This window comes from Biomphalaria glabrata, chromosome 16, assembly GCF_947242115.1.
Source record: "Biomphalaria glabrata chromosome 16, xgBioGlab47.1, whole genome shotgun sequence".
In the NCBI taxonomy this organism is placed as follows: domain Eukaryota; kingdom Metazoa; phylum Mollusca; class Gastropoda; family Planorbidae; genus Biomphalaria; species Biomphalaria glabrata.
This window is the reverse complement of record NC_074726.1, coordinates 1,954,091-1,968,950: the sequence shown is the minus strand read 5'-3', so window position 1 is coordinate 1,968,950 and position 14,860 is coordinate 1,954,091. Positions and strand designations below refer to the sequence as shown.

The 14,860-nt window shown below is 38.6% G+C and overlaps 1 protein-coding gene across 3 annotated transcripts in view; it reads left to right on the top strand.

Moving 5' to 3' along the window:
• Positions 1 to 14,860, top strand: part of LOC106072418 (uncharacterized) — a 241,028-nt gene that overhangs the window by 90,398 nt on the left and 135,770 nt on the right. Inside the window, exon 1 of one of the 3 annotated variants that reach the window (XM_056013468.1) lies at positions 277 to 788. The exons of the other annotated variants lie outside the window; for them this stretch is intronic. The gene's annotated coding sequence lies outside the window, so the exon portion shown is untranslated. Of the gene's footprint in view, positions 1 to 276; positions 789 to 14,860 lie in introns of those variants that run through there. 3 annotated transcript variants of the gene reach the window in all.

Sequence of the window (14,860 nt, the reverse complement as noted above, 5' to 3'; positions counted from 1 at the left end):
GATTGACACATGCAGTGGAAGTAATCATCTTCCTTTTTGAAGTAACTTCCATAATCTAAAAGATAAGATAGATTGATAGATAGATAGATAGATAGATAGATAGATAGATAGATAGATAGATAGATAGATATAGATATAGATATAGATAGATAGTTAGATAGATAGATAGATAGATAGATAGATAGATAGATAGATAGATAGATAGAAGTTTCCATTTGAGAGACAGACAGACAGAACATTAATTGAAAAAGTCCTGAATGAATGATTGAAATTAAATCTAGGTCTGATGTCATACTTTAAAACTATGGTCTATATGTCTCTGTGCGTCTCCATGTCTTGCGTGTGTCTGTATATATAGATGTATGTGTGTGTGTATGATTAACTTCTAACTAGTCCGAGGTTTGACCTGGATGTCCTACACCAACATGAGAAGGGCGAGCGAGGGGGGAAAAAAAAAGACTCGGGCGGAATAGGGGGGGCGTATTCTTCGCACTGTCAAAGCGTGCTTATGAAGAAGGTAAGGGAACAGACTTGTAACAAAAGAAGTTTTAGGTTGACAAGGGGGGGGGGATAGACTTAATTTGTCCCTCTTCAGCCGGGGATCGCTTCAAAGCGGTTACAGTAATTGTGTGATACTAGATCTACTGTTATTCTGATAAAAGGCGTGTGTTACTGGAGTTTTATAATTAGAGCTTTTTAACGGAGAGTATTAGCACAGTGCTTTTTTAATTTCGTTGGATATATTGTGCCGTGGGATTATTACGTCATCAATTTTTGCTGTTCTCTGGGTAAGTAACAGATTAATGAGCTGTGAAAAGTAGATTTTTATCTAGAATTCTAGATTCTAAAAGATTAAGTTCTAAGACTTAGATTTACCTTTTTTTAAAAAAATGATATCGACAAGGGCGTCTCAAATATGGGCATTTGGGAATGTTTGGGGCGTCGGCCAATTTCGGAAATTATTTGAATTTACATGAGTCGGCAATTCTCGTGATTAGTCTCGGCGTAACTCGGATTTTAATTAAAGAAAACACTTATGTTAGATCTAGATGACTAGGTGTAGTTTAGTTCAGTTCTCCTTTCAGACCATGCGGTCTATACGGCAGCTGATGTAAACGTCGTCTGTTATGCCGAAGTCAGAGGTTAACGAAGATGTGGTCAAGTTGGGGCTCCTCAGTCACATGAAAAGGTGTTCCACGAGATGACCCATAGCCGTTCTACGACTGAAGGAGGCCAACAACAAGTGGCCAGCACAACAACCGCCTTTACCTTTCCTCAACTAATGTCAGGTACCCAATAGATCTGAATGAACTCAGAGGCTCCCTAAACATCCCGAAATTTAAAAAATCCCAGTCTCCACCAGGACTCGAACCTGGGACCCTCCGGTTCGGAAGCCAAGCGCTTTACCACTCAGCCACCGCGTCTCTAGATTTAATTTATTTGTCTGGGAAAAAAAAAAGATGATGGGGTCATAGGTCAGGAGGTAACAGAAGGTAAGAGAATGTGAAGTGTCAGAGTAGGTCAGATTGCCGGAGGTCAGTCGGTCAGATGAGGTCAGGGGTCAGAGACGACTTCATTGCATAAGAAATGTATACCTCTTCGTATTTGTATTTCTCTTCTGAAGCCAGCATTGGTTTCTTTCTCGGCGTCTTCTCTTTACTTATCTACCAGACAATTCAAGTTCAATCTATTGTTACAGCTTCCAATGACCAAATAGTTGGACAAGTCGAAGGAAGACTGTCAATTGATCTATTAAAAAGGCGTTGATCTTTAGGTCCTGCGTGCTAATTTCAGCGGCTCATCACTCAGCTATTTAAAAATGCTGTTGCCGGCAGAAAATTTATCAACGGGATCGTATGACATTAGTTAATTCACCAGCGGTCTTGTGATAGCCTACGTCATTTCAGGAGAGGCACGTGATTAATAAGGGCCCACGGGAGCCAGTGAATTAAAAAAAAAACAACTTATTTTACGTTGAAGAAGATGCACAAGAAACTGGGACTCTCTTCCTTGCAAAATGTGGTGCATAGAATCTACACGGAATGTTTTTTTTTGCCAAATGTAATACAGGATGTCATTTTTTTTAAAATCGAGCTTAATCTTGGGTAGGCCTACTTTAAAAGGCCGGGGTGGGGGGTGGTAATGAGGTAGAACCAGTCTATACTTGAACTCAGGTACCTTGATACGCCACTGGGTGAATGTGTTCATTGGATAATTCACAGCTACGGATTTTCTTGGTATCGAAAGACATTTGGTAAAGATAAGTCAGTATAAGATACACTCATGTTACAGGAGGATGAAGATTATAACGTACTATAAGATACACTCGTGTTACATGGTTGTTTGTTTTTATTTTTGTTTCAATTGTCATCTTTTTTTTTATATATATAAACTCGCATTGTCAGCCACGTAGGTAGAAAGCTCACTCTACGTTTTTAGATTTATAAATATTTCCAAAAACTAATCCTCAAGTCTAATATCATATATCAGTGATGCCCAAGGTACGGCCCGCGGGCCGGTACGTGGTTGCATCCGGCCCGCCGAAAAAGTAATAATTTCTCCCCCCTTCAAAAAAAAAGTTGAAAATATATCTTTACCTTTGTTAGGGCCCTCACTTGTTTCTCTGATGGATTGATACCATGACCTTTAACGAGTATGAGTTTGTGAAATGGAACTCTGAATGTAGAATATACCCGGAAAAGTGAATGGATCTTTTTTGTGGAACATGATAATAAGCCAACATATTTGTTTTGTAAAGAAAGTCTGGTTGCTTAGAAAAAACAAACATATACAGTGGCATTATAAAACAAATATGAAGGCCTTCTTGGTTTGAGCCGCGTATAAAAGATTGGTTAAACTACGCCTAGAGATTTGACCAAAAAGAGACAAGAAAATAGTTGGTGGTAAAAGTGGCTACAATGCTGCTCTCATTTTAAGTAGAAATGAAGCACAATTTTTTAGACGCGTAAAAAATGATAGACTTTAACTATCCCATTAATTAATGTAAGAACTAGATCCAATAGTTTCAAATGGTTTCAGGTAAATTTTGATTTCATATTTTACCATTATGTTGATGTGGCCCGCAACACGCGTGTCGAAAGTTAAAATGGCCCGCAGGTCAAATTAGGTTGGGCATCACTGTCATATATCATATCTACAGTGTTTTAATCTCCCTTATTAAGTGCAGCAAAGCAAATAGTAATAAACTTCTCGCATTATGCAAAATCTGTTTAACCAAGTGTAATTTTGAAACAAATTTAGTTAATACCAAGTGTTCCCATAATCCCAGCTCTTCGTGGCAACCTTGACCTTTATAAATGTAAAATGAATGGTCCCGCATTCCCAGCCTTATTTCTCAGCGGTTATAAATGTAACCCAGACGCCACCTGCAGCCCCCCCCCCCCCACTTCCCCGGCCAATCTGTTAATCCAATAAATCCAAGTTTAATATCGCCCCCCCCTCTCTCTAAATATTGACAAAAGGATTAACAGTCTTTGCTACTTCAGATAGGCGAGCTTACACTTAAGACCGAGGCATGCAAACGTAATGACTACCTAGTCAGTATTGACCACTGCTGCTTTCATTCATGTCCCCAGTGTTTTGCGCTCTGGGAGACGTGCATAACGGCAACAAAGGCTTCCAACTCTTCTCTTTGTTCAGTCAAAGAAATCTCACTTTTTGTTGTGATCCCTATTCAGTCAGCCCGTATCTTCCTCAAAACTAGCAATGTTTGTCCCAAGTAAAAATGTTTTACATTTTACAAAAGTGGCGCCCTTGGTAAAATCAATAAATTTAAAGACGCTGTAGTGCAGTAGTTGAATAATATAATTAGCGATAAAACATAAAACGGTAAGCTAGGGGGGGCGAGTGGTCGATTGGTAAGCGGTTGGCCTCCTAACCAATTGGCGTAGCAAGGAATTTTCCATCATCGGGGCTGGGGGGGGGGGGGGGCTTGACCTCTTTAGGAGCCCCTGCATTTTGCGTAATATTTCATATTAATCTAAGAAAAAAATTCGAACACTTATTTGGGGCTCACCCGGGGGGGGGGGGATTTTCTGATTCTCCCCCTCCCCCCACTCTAGCTACGCCACTGGGTTGTAGAGTTCTACAAGTTATTTCTATTTTTAAAAGTCCGCAATAAGAAAAGGTTGCTTTGTGTTCTATCTTGGATAAGAAGCAAGAATCGATCCATACAAATAGGCTACTACAGTATCGATAAAGTACATTTCTCAGCAGACGTGAGCTAGGTTTTTCTGTTCCACGGTTCATTTGTTACAAAAATATCGTGTTCCATGACTGCAAGACTTTTGGGAACCAAATCAAAATAAAAAAATAAAAAAATAAAGAAATCAACTGGCACGAGTTTTTCATTCATGGAGTGGCTCAGTGAATGGCGGGCAATGACAAGAGCAGACGACTGAAGTGTGTTTGACCTACTTTATACCAGTGATATTGGTGTGTACTTTACTGTAGAGCTCCTCCCTCTGATATAATAGTTCAGTTCTTTATGATGGGGGTGTTGCGGCGAAGAACATTAACCGTGTCTTATTAGCTGAGACTATACCACATATAGAACTAACATTTTTTACATAGAAACATTCGATCTTCACATTTATCTTTACTGCTACTGCAAGTTGATTAAGTGTTCTAAGGTCTTTCTGGAATATCAATATGGCGGATGCTTTATCTGTATTCTAGATCTAGTGAATTCGAATGCATTGTTTGCAGGATTTTGGACGCTCTTTGCTTCTGGCTTAAGAGTTTTGATTGCTCCTGTGTTTATTTGTCAGGGGAGTATATCGATATAGTTGAATTTTCAAATTGCAGTGTTAATTTTGCGTTCTTCTTCATATTTGTTATTTTCTTCGAGTCGGTCGCGTTCCAATCGCGTCATACTTCCTTTATTGTTTATTTCCTGTTCCTTTTGTTATTGTTGTGCATTCATTCAAAGAATGTCTTATCCGACGTTTTTGATTGAAAAAAAGGACTTAGAGGGTGGTCTTGTCCACCCGAAGGGTACTCTCCTGTTGAAACTATCTGGCAATAACGCCATGAAATCTTCTATTGGGAGCCTTTTAGAGGCTCTCAAGTTGTCAGCTGCTGAAGTAACAGCATTATATAGGTTCGAAAACCCTTATACATGGTTTTTGGTACCAACAACTGCGAAAGTAAGAGACAGACTTGTTGGTAAGTCTTTCGGTAGTGAGACTTCCTTCAAGGTTGAGATCTTCCCAATAGAGGAAGAAAGGCTGAAAATTACCCTACATTGGGTATCGCCTTCAATTGCGAAAACCAAGATCGTTGAAATCATAGAAACATTTGCAGAGCAAGGATCCAAGGTGGAGGTGACGAAAATAGGTGCTTCGGACAAGTGGGTTTCCTTCATCAAAGCAAAAAAAGATGCACCCATCCCACACTACATCCAGCTACGGTATGAAGGGGACCCAAAAATTTATAAAGTTCTAGTCACCATACCAGGTCGTAGGCAACAATGCTTACATTGTGGACTGGACCAGCATTGGTCAAATCAGTGCCCCACCCGAAAGGCCGGCCCGGCTCGAACTGTGCCTCCCAAGGAGAAACCAGGCCCTCTGAGCTACGCACAGGCGGTCAAAGAAGGTAATCCCAAGGAGAAGGAAATCGAAAAATGGTTGCAGAAGGATGGCTTCACGATAGTAGAGAAGGGAAAAAAAGGAGTCTTCAAAGTGTCGCCAAAGAAGATATCTAAAGTGTCGGATGTCGCGGCTTCATCTATGATGGCGGATGCAGCTACTTCATCGGTTGTTGCCAGTACACCAGAGATAGCTGTTGATGCGGAGGTTGAAACCCCCCAGAGTGTCGAAGACTTCAAACTAAAAAAGCGGTTCCGCTCTAAAGAGCATGTTAGGTCCGCTCCTGGGTCTCCGACAAAATTGAAAAGGAAGAGATGCTTATCTGTCTCCTCGTGTGAGGATCTTTTCGCGAGCCCGCGTATTATAAGAGAAGTTGTAAGCCCTCCTAACACGAGTCTTGATGTTAGTGCATTGGACATTCCTGAGACTCCACCCACATTGGTTATAGATGAGGGGGGAACACCCATAATTAACCACTAGAACTGGTTAAATTTACTTTTACACCCAGTCATGACAGACATTACAATCTTATCATTAAATATACGTAGTCTTAGAAACAAGCAAAAATACATTGTACACCTATCCAGAAAATACAGGCCAGACTTCATTTTCATTCAAGAAACAAATATAGACACACATTATAAATCACGCAAATACACATCCGACATAGGGCTGAAAGAGGGCTGGTCTAGCCTAGGTAACGAGTGTAGAGGGGTAGCTATTTTTCTAGCCTCAGATAGGTTTAAAGTAGTGCATGCATTTAATGACACCAGGGGAAGAATAGTAATCATTAGAGTAGAATCAGGAAATCAAACATTTACACTTGCAAACATCTACGCACCAGCAAAGAGCGCGGAAAAACAGGATTTTTATGAAAATTTAATCGATATACTAAACAATAATTATAGAGAGGATACGCTTATCATAGGGGGGGATTTCAATTACATAACTTCTGCATTAGATAAACAGACTACTTTGGCAGTGGGTCCTCCCTCTCGTAAAACCTTTCCGAATCTTAATTTCTTAGAGGAGGTGGAGAGGAATTTTAATTTAGTTGATGCTTACAGGACACTAGAACCTATGGGTCGTGACACCACCATGGTGCATAGGTCATACCCCGTCTCGACGCGCTTAGAGTGTATGCTCCTAATCATTTCTATATAAGTCGGGTGTCACATCTGGAAGAAACACTAGAATACACAGACCACAAAGCGGTGCTAGTTACTTTGGACATAAAAAACAAAGAAATTAAAAGAAAGTCATCCCACTGGAAATTTAACAATTCTCTGTTGGAAATTCCCCTTTTCGTGGAGTTAGTTTCTACTAATCTAAATTCCTACTTACAAGATATACAAGATCCACATTTCGATTTAACACAGACATGGCCTCTCCTAAAAAGTTCTATCAAGCAGCAAAGCCAGTTAATATCTACATTAGCTCAGGGACGTAGGAGGCAAGAATATGAACAACTCAAATACACATTATTACACACGGATGATGAAATCGTTAAAACAGAAACTCTTTTAAAACTAGAGGAATTAAACAAGTATACTTATAGGGGTGCTGAGATTAGGTGTAAAAATTACTTAAGTAATGAAGGTCCTAGTAAACTATTCCTATCGTTTGAACAGAATGTACAATCAAGTAAAATAATAAGCAACATCATAGATAGTGAGGGGAATAAAGTAGATGATTATGAAGATATTAAGAATATTTTTACAAAACACTTCACTACTATATACAGTGAAGAGCCAGTATATACTGATGCTCAAGATAATTTTCTAAAATTTTGCAACCAGCTGGACAAGACAGATGAAGATCTTTTAGGGAGTGCATTTACGCTAGACGAACTCAGGACTGCCCTGGACTCGACTAAGAACAATAAATCACCCGGTCCAGATGGCTTAACATTTGAACTCTATAAAACCTTCTTCCCCCTGCTTGGTCCTCTCTTACTGCGACTATATAGCGACGCCATTAAACTGGGACATTTTCCTCCAAATTTTAACGAAGCATACATCACACTTTTACCTAAGAAATCTGAAAATAACACTTCACCTAGCGACTATAGGCCCATTTCACTTCTCAACACTGACTATAAACTTCTCACAAAAATGATTTTCCTAAGAATGAAACCACTCATAAACCAACTTATCGGACATGACCAGTACTGTTGTATCCCGGACAGAAACATTGACGGCATGACGCATTTTTTACGGGATTTTATCATGTACAGTAAGGATAAAAACCTCAATGTGTCTCTTTTATCTGTAGATCAAGAAAAAGCCTTTGACCGAGTAAGCCATAGCTTCCTGTTCAAGGTGCTTGAGAAATGTAAAATAAGTTCCCTGTTAATCAGATATATAAAGCTTGTCTATACCAATGCAACAAGTAGATTGATAATTAATCATTCTCTCAGTAGGAGTATCCTCATACAAAGGTCTGTCAGACAGGGCTGTCCCTTATCCCCCTTCTTGTATATCCTTTGCTTGGAACCCTTCTTGGAATCTGTAAGATCTGACCCATCCATTATTGGGATAAATATACCGGGTCGTTCCTTCTCAACCATCAAAGTCAAAGCCTATGCGGATGATACAACCTTTTTTCCATCTTCAGAGCAAGATATTGAGAATATACTAAAGAAGTTTACACTTTTCGGAGAAGCTAGTGGTTCAAAAATAAATATAAATAAATCCTCTGTAATGGGACTAGGGAAATGGAAATTCAAAGAGAATTGCGCTTTCAGAATTGTTGATAAAATCAAGATTTGTGGTATCGTCTATACCTGTAATCCTTTGTTCTATTGTAAAGACCAGTGGGAGAATATTTTTGTCAAAGCCTCAAACTTAATTAAACGTTATCAGCACACAGGTTCTACAATATTTGGTAGAGCTGTATTGATAAATAGTTTGGTCATTCCAAAGATTGTCTATTTAGCTAACATTACAGAGCCACCTCCTAAATTCATAAACAAGCTGAACAAGTTAATTAGAAGCTTTATATTTAAAAACACTATTAGGAGCATTAAGCACACTACACTCATTCAAAACAAAGAGGATGAGGGGATAAACTTGCAAGATGTTAAAACAAAAATACAGTCGCTAAGGCTAAAATTTGTAGGTCAAGTAGTTAGAAACCCAACAAACTTTCCCTTGACAATTTACTATTATGGTTTAAGATTAAGTAGTCTTCTTCCAATACACAATGATACTCCTCACTATTTTGGTACAGTCACTCATCCATTTTACAGATCTATTTCAAGAGTTTTACCTGGTAATGAACATTTAATACACAACAAAACCAAAGAATCATACATAACACTTAAAAAGCTGTTACAGGAAAGCCTAGTGAATAGGATTAAGTGGGGGAGAGTTCTTGGGGTGACAGAATTCAAGGACACATTCATAAACCTACACAGTAAACATATCCCACCAAAAGCTAGAGAGATTAGTTATAGACTTATCTTTGGGATGACCCCTATGGTTAGAAGACGGGCAAATGACCGTGAATGTATATTATGCCACCTTGAAAATGCTGATAACGAAAAACACATGTATTTGGAATGTCCATTATTCCTTCAAGTTAGAAGTACTGTAATGGACCTATTGGAAGCAAACTGTGGCAATTATGTAAATGTTAACTTGTCTATTATCTTAAACAAGCTGCCAAAACTAAAAAATAAAATGATACATAACTTTAACTTGATTATTGTTTCCGAATACAGGAATCTTGTTTGGGCTACCTGGCTCAAATGTCTACATAATAATAAGGTGTTTGATCCTAATCACTTGGAATTAACGTTTAGAAAAATAATGGACTTTAGGGTAGAGAATTATCTAGTTTGATTTTCATATACCTGTATAATGCTCATGTAGTTTTTCAGAAATAGGGTCAGGGATATCTGATATTGTGTTGATTGTTCTGGAGTAGAGTATACTTGTATCATTTTTCTGTCTTTAGGGGGTTCATTGGTTAGGTAGTATGTCTTTGATATTAAATAATATTTCTATTACTGTTATTATATTTTTAGGTTAATCACTTTTCAATTGTTTATGATTTAATACTTGTGAATTATGGTAACTTACAAATAAAAACATATTAAAAAAAAAAAAAAAAAAAAAAAAGCCCACAAAAGAGGCAAGATGGCCCATAAAAGAGGCATATAAAGCCCAAAAAAGAGGCAAAGAAAAGAGGCATAAAGCCCAAGGATTCCTATGATGATAAAGCTAAAACTGAATAGCGCAAATTCTGAGGTTTCCTTTAAGAAAAAAAAAAAAAAAAAAAAAAAAAAAAAAAAGTTTAATACTTGTGAATTATGATAACTTACAAATAAAAACATATTTAAAAAATAAAAAAAAAAAAAAAAAAAAAAAAAGCCCACAAAAGAGGCAAGATGGCCCATAAAAGAGGCACATAAAGCCCAAAAAAGAGGCAAAGAAAAGAGGCCCCAGGCCCAAGGATTCCTATGATGATAAAGCTAAAACTGAATAGCGCAAATTCTGAGGTTTCCTTTAAGTAAAAAAAAAAAAAAAAAAAAAAAAAAAAAAGGTCTTTGATATTAAATAATATCTCATTTACTGTTTTTATTTTTAGGTTAATCACTTTTCAATTGTTTATGATTCAATACTTGTGAATTATGATAACTTACAAATAAAAACATATTAAAAAAAAAAAAAAAGCCCACAAAAGAGGCAAGATGGCCCATAAAAGAGGCATATAAAGCCCAAAAAAGAGGCAAAGAAAAGAGGCATAAAGCCCAAGGATTCCTATGATGATAAAGCTAAACCCGAATAGCGCAAATTCTTAGGTTTCCTTTAAAAAAAAAAAAAAAAAAAGGTCATTAATAGTTTTGAAAACGACTTGTACTTTGTATCTCCATTGAAAGTTTCAAGATATAACTAAACAATGTCAAGGACGCTAATTGAGCATCACTGTTTGCCAACTACAAAAGAATTGAAATATGATTGGAAGTGTTAATTTTGGCATGAAATCTCCTTTATTCCAAAAAAAAAAAAAAAGGTCATTAATAGCAAAGCATAAAAGAATAATTATTAACCTCGCACTTACAATTAAATCTCCAAATAATGTTGAAGTTATTTCTCTTACGCGATATCAGATAAAATAATAAATTATCACTAATTAATTGACAAAATAGTTAATTCTTTAAATTGGTTCATAATTGTTTAAAAGTTTCAACTTGATCACAGAATGGGTATGAGGGAAATAACATGTGCACACTTTTTACCAGACAGACAGTCGATATAAGCTTTGCGAAAAAAAAAACAACAACCACAACGGTACATTTAACAGGGTGACACCACACCTTAAAGATCAATATATATTGCTTACAGGACCACATTCGCATGGTGGCTGAGAGGTAGAGCGCCTTGGGTCTCGGGTTCGAATCTCAGTAAAGACTGGGACCTTCTAATTTTGACACTTTTTATAACGCCCCTGAGTCTGCCCAGTCTAATCAGTACCTGAAATGTATAGGCGGTTGGTCGTTGTGCTGGCTACATTGCACCCTCGTTAACCGTCGGGTCATAGTAGCAGTTGACTTTGATGTCATCTGCCCATAGATCCCAAGATCTGAAGGTAGTACTCTTTGCTTTCACATGTTTGATTAAAGTGCCATCGCATTGTACTACATTTTATAGAACACAATTTATTGATTATCGGACCCTCGCATTGCTCTAACACGTATTGTTTATGCTACTACCGCTTTATTAAGACCAACCCATACCAAGTCCTGAAAATTGGCACACAATTATTTTTTTCCTTGCTTTACTTTCCCATTCCCCCTTTTTATCTGTTAGGCAAATAAACAAAAAGGAGGTAACGCTCAACGTACTACAGAGTCCTATAACACAGGCGAAAGGCCGTACAATTAATAGAAATTAGTCGACGCCGATACTAAATGTCGAACAAGTTTAATAACAATAAAGGGAAGAGTCGAATGTCAGCTAACTCTAGACTTTCATAAAATGCTACTTATTTCTACGTTGTCCTAGAGGTAGTCTACGTCGGTTAGTATTTCGTTCCACCTCTAAAACCTATTCTTGTTTTTACCAGTCACGTCATTGTCACTCTGTCAAAACTTCCCTTATTTCCGAAACAAATAATTAATTCCTAATCGTAGCATAACGTAACAATAAATATTTTGGCTAATTTTTTTCCTGCTTCTATAAATTTTTATTTAAAAAAAAACAAACTCACATTCTTTATTTTACTTAGTATGTTAGGAGCAACATCCAGCATTGATGACTGTATTATCGCCCCGGAACGCATATTATGTGAAGCGGGGCTTAAACGGTGTAATAAATCCTGTTTCACTAATACGTGTCACTTGGGGGGTCCCCTCCACTGAAACACGGGGTGGGACGGGGTGGGGGTGGGGTCATTGCAAGACGCCCCTTCAAAGTATTGTGCTCCCTCGTCAACAAGGTTTGTCCATTCGCGGGACGCGTGCCACTCCAAGCGCGTGAGCCGTGGTTTAAGTGGCTCGCGGTCGGTCGGCGGTAGGCTGGGAAGGAAATATGGTTATGTAATTTGGTGTTGGCCTGGCGATAGGGCGCTAGAGTGGTGGGCCGTTAGTGTGGATGTGTGTGGCGCTGATAGATGGGGGGCCATGGTGGGAAATTGGTCGCGAATGAATACGTCAAGTGAGGCGGATGGAGCCGATGAGATTAGCTTTGTACCAAAACCTTTACTGTGTTAACTTCAAGGTGTTTGTGTGTTTGTGTGTGTGTAAGTGTAGAGAGAGAGAGAGAGAGAGAAAGAGAGACAGAGAGAGGGGCATATAGAGAGAGACACACAGAGAAACGCAGATAGAGAAACAGAGAGAGGCATAGATAGAGAGACAGAGAGAGAGAGAAACAGAGAGGCATAGATAGACAGAGAGAGAGAGAGAGGCATAGATAGAGAGACAGAGAGAGAGAGAGAGAGAGACTGTTATATAGTAATAAATATATATTTTTTTATTTACACTCTGAAATGTAGGCTTATGAAATCCAAACCCGTAATAAAAAAGTAAACACATGCACCTTCGCACAGTGCCGGATTTAAGGGACTTCACAAGAAAGGGGCCTCCACAAAAGAACTAAAAAAATATATATCAAAATTTTGACGGATTAGAAACAAAAAATTTAAATTATTTTTTCGCATTTTTACGGCTGGCCAAAAAATGTCGCGATGAAGAAGTGTACGCTTGTAGCTCGGAATAAGTAAATACATCTCCGATTTTACGACAGTGCCCAGGGGCGTAGCTAGGAATTTTTCATCGTTTGGGGGCCCGGGGACTTGACCTCTTTGTGGGCCCCTGCATTTTACATTGCATTTAATTTTTAATGTAAAAAACACTCATTTGGGGGCCCCTCTCGAGTGGGGGCCCTGGAAGATTTTCAAATTCTTCCCCCTCCTCCCCCCACCCTAGCTACACCACTGACAGTGCGTCTTCCCGGGGCCTTACCCTGCACCAACTTCAAAATATATACTTTTTAAAACTAAAATATGCATATTAAATTATTTTTTGTTTAAGGAAAGTGAGATTAAAGTTAAGATAATTGTTATTGGTCCAATCATGTGGAAATTCAGTTTAACTACAATGGACCACCTCACCTCAACAAATTCTTTATCCCTTTCTCAAAATAGAGCATGCTTTGAGATATGAATAATTTCATTCATAAGTGGATCTTTATTCAAGCTTTCAAAAAATTGTAGGGGCCTCCACAAAAAGTCTGCCCCGAGGCCTCCCCATTCCTAAATCCGGACCTGCCTACACAGATTCTCTCTCTCTCTCACACACACACACACGCACAAATGATAAATAAACTTATGTCCCAAAATGTCATCACATGATTCGTATCTTCATCAATCAATATTTGGGTCATCTTCTAGCAAACGGTTCTATTACATTGACGCTAACATTACAAAAGGGAAGCAAAAACGATGATCTGCCTGAATACTAGGAAGAGTGGGAGACCTTTATTGCTTTCCTGCCGCTTCATGGCTCGGAGCGCACGCTGATAAAAGTGAAAGGAAATTGGTCAATAAGCCTAAACATAGAACTATTTATATGTAATGTATTTAAAACCAATCTAACGCTATTTCCCAGTGTGGCCCCCTATCCATCTAGGGGAGGCAATCAGTGTCAGCTTTTATTTGTTGTATTTTTATTGATGCATGTAGACAATATTTGTCCTGCTCTCCGTACACTTAGGGCGGGCTAATTAACTGGCGCCCCATCGCCCATCGATGCCCATCTTTGTCACCATCATTTCAGGCCTTTCCCCCGGCATCTCTTGGCCTGGGCCTGTCCTTTTCAATCTTGATCTAGATCGCAGATAACATATTGGTTAGCAGATTACGGGCCCTTGGCCGCGCTGGGTTAAAAACGAATATTGGCGTCATTTATCATTGCGGAGTCCCTCTATTGCTGTTTCCCCCTCTCCCAATCAGAGCGCCCCTCCCTCCACCCCTTGATCTGACGTCGAACGCCTTTGATCGAGGATTCACCTCGGGGTGCTCCTGTCACCCACCCAGGCAGATGGACATGCGTTTTGACAGGGGCGGGTCACGCTTTGGGGCTGGTGGGGGTAGAAGCATTTTGTTTCGGCATTAGGACCGTTGTGTTTATCTTGCTTCTATCTCTCTGGCATTTTTTACTTTCATTTTGGTCTTTTTCAATCCATTCTTGTTGTTTATTCTATCTGCCATTTCTATCTGCCATTTCTATCTGCCATTTCTATCTGCCATTTCTATCTCCCATTTCTATCTATTTCTATCTGCCATTTCTATCTGCCATTTCTATCTCCCATTTCTATCTGCCATTTCTATCTGCCATTTCTATCTCCCATTTCTATCTGCCATTTCTATCGCCCATCTCTGTATCCAATCTCTCATCGCATATAACTCTCAAAATTAATCATTATTTTGTATTTTGATTTGCGTGCGTTTTCTTTTCAAATGTGGGATTGATTTTTAGCGGCACCCGAAAGGGGAATAGCTGTTATTAGTTTTGTGTGGTCTGCCTGTCCTTCCGTCCGTCCCGTTTATATCTCTAAGACTGGAACAGATATTGAAAATCCGTTATCATGATATTTTAGATCTTTGGAACTTCTGTTGCAACGGCTACTAGTTCCTGAAATAAAATGCGAAAAGTTTAATTTTTTAAAATTAGCTACGCAAGCAGTTTTTTTAAATAAAAATACACCATTTTAATACTATTCATTATTTAAAGTAGAAAAAAC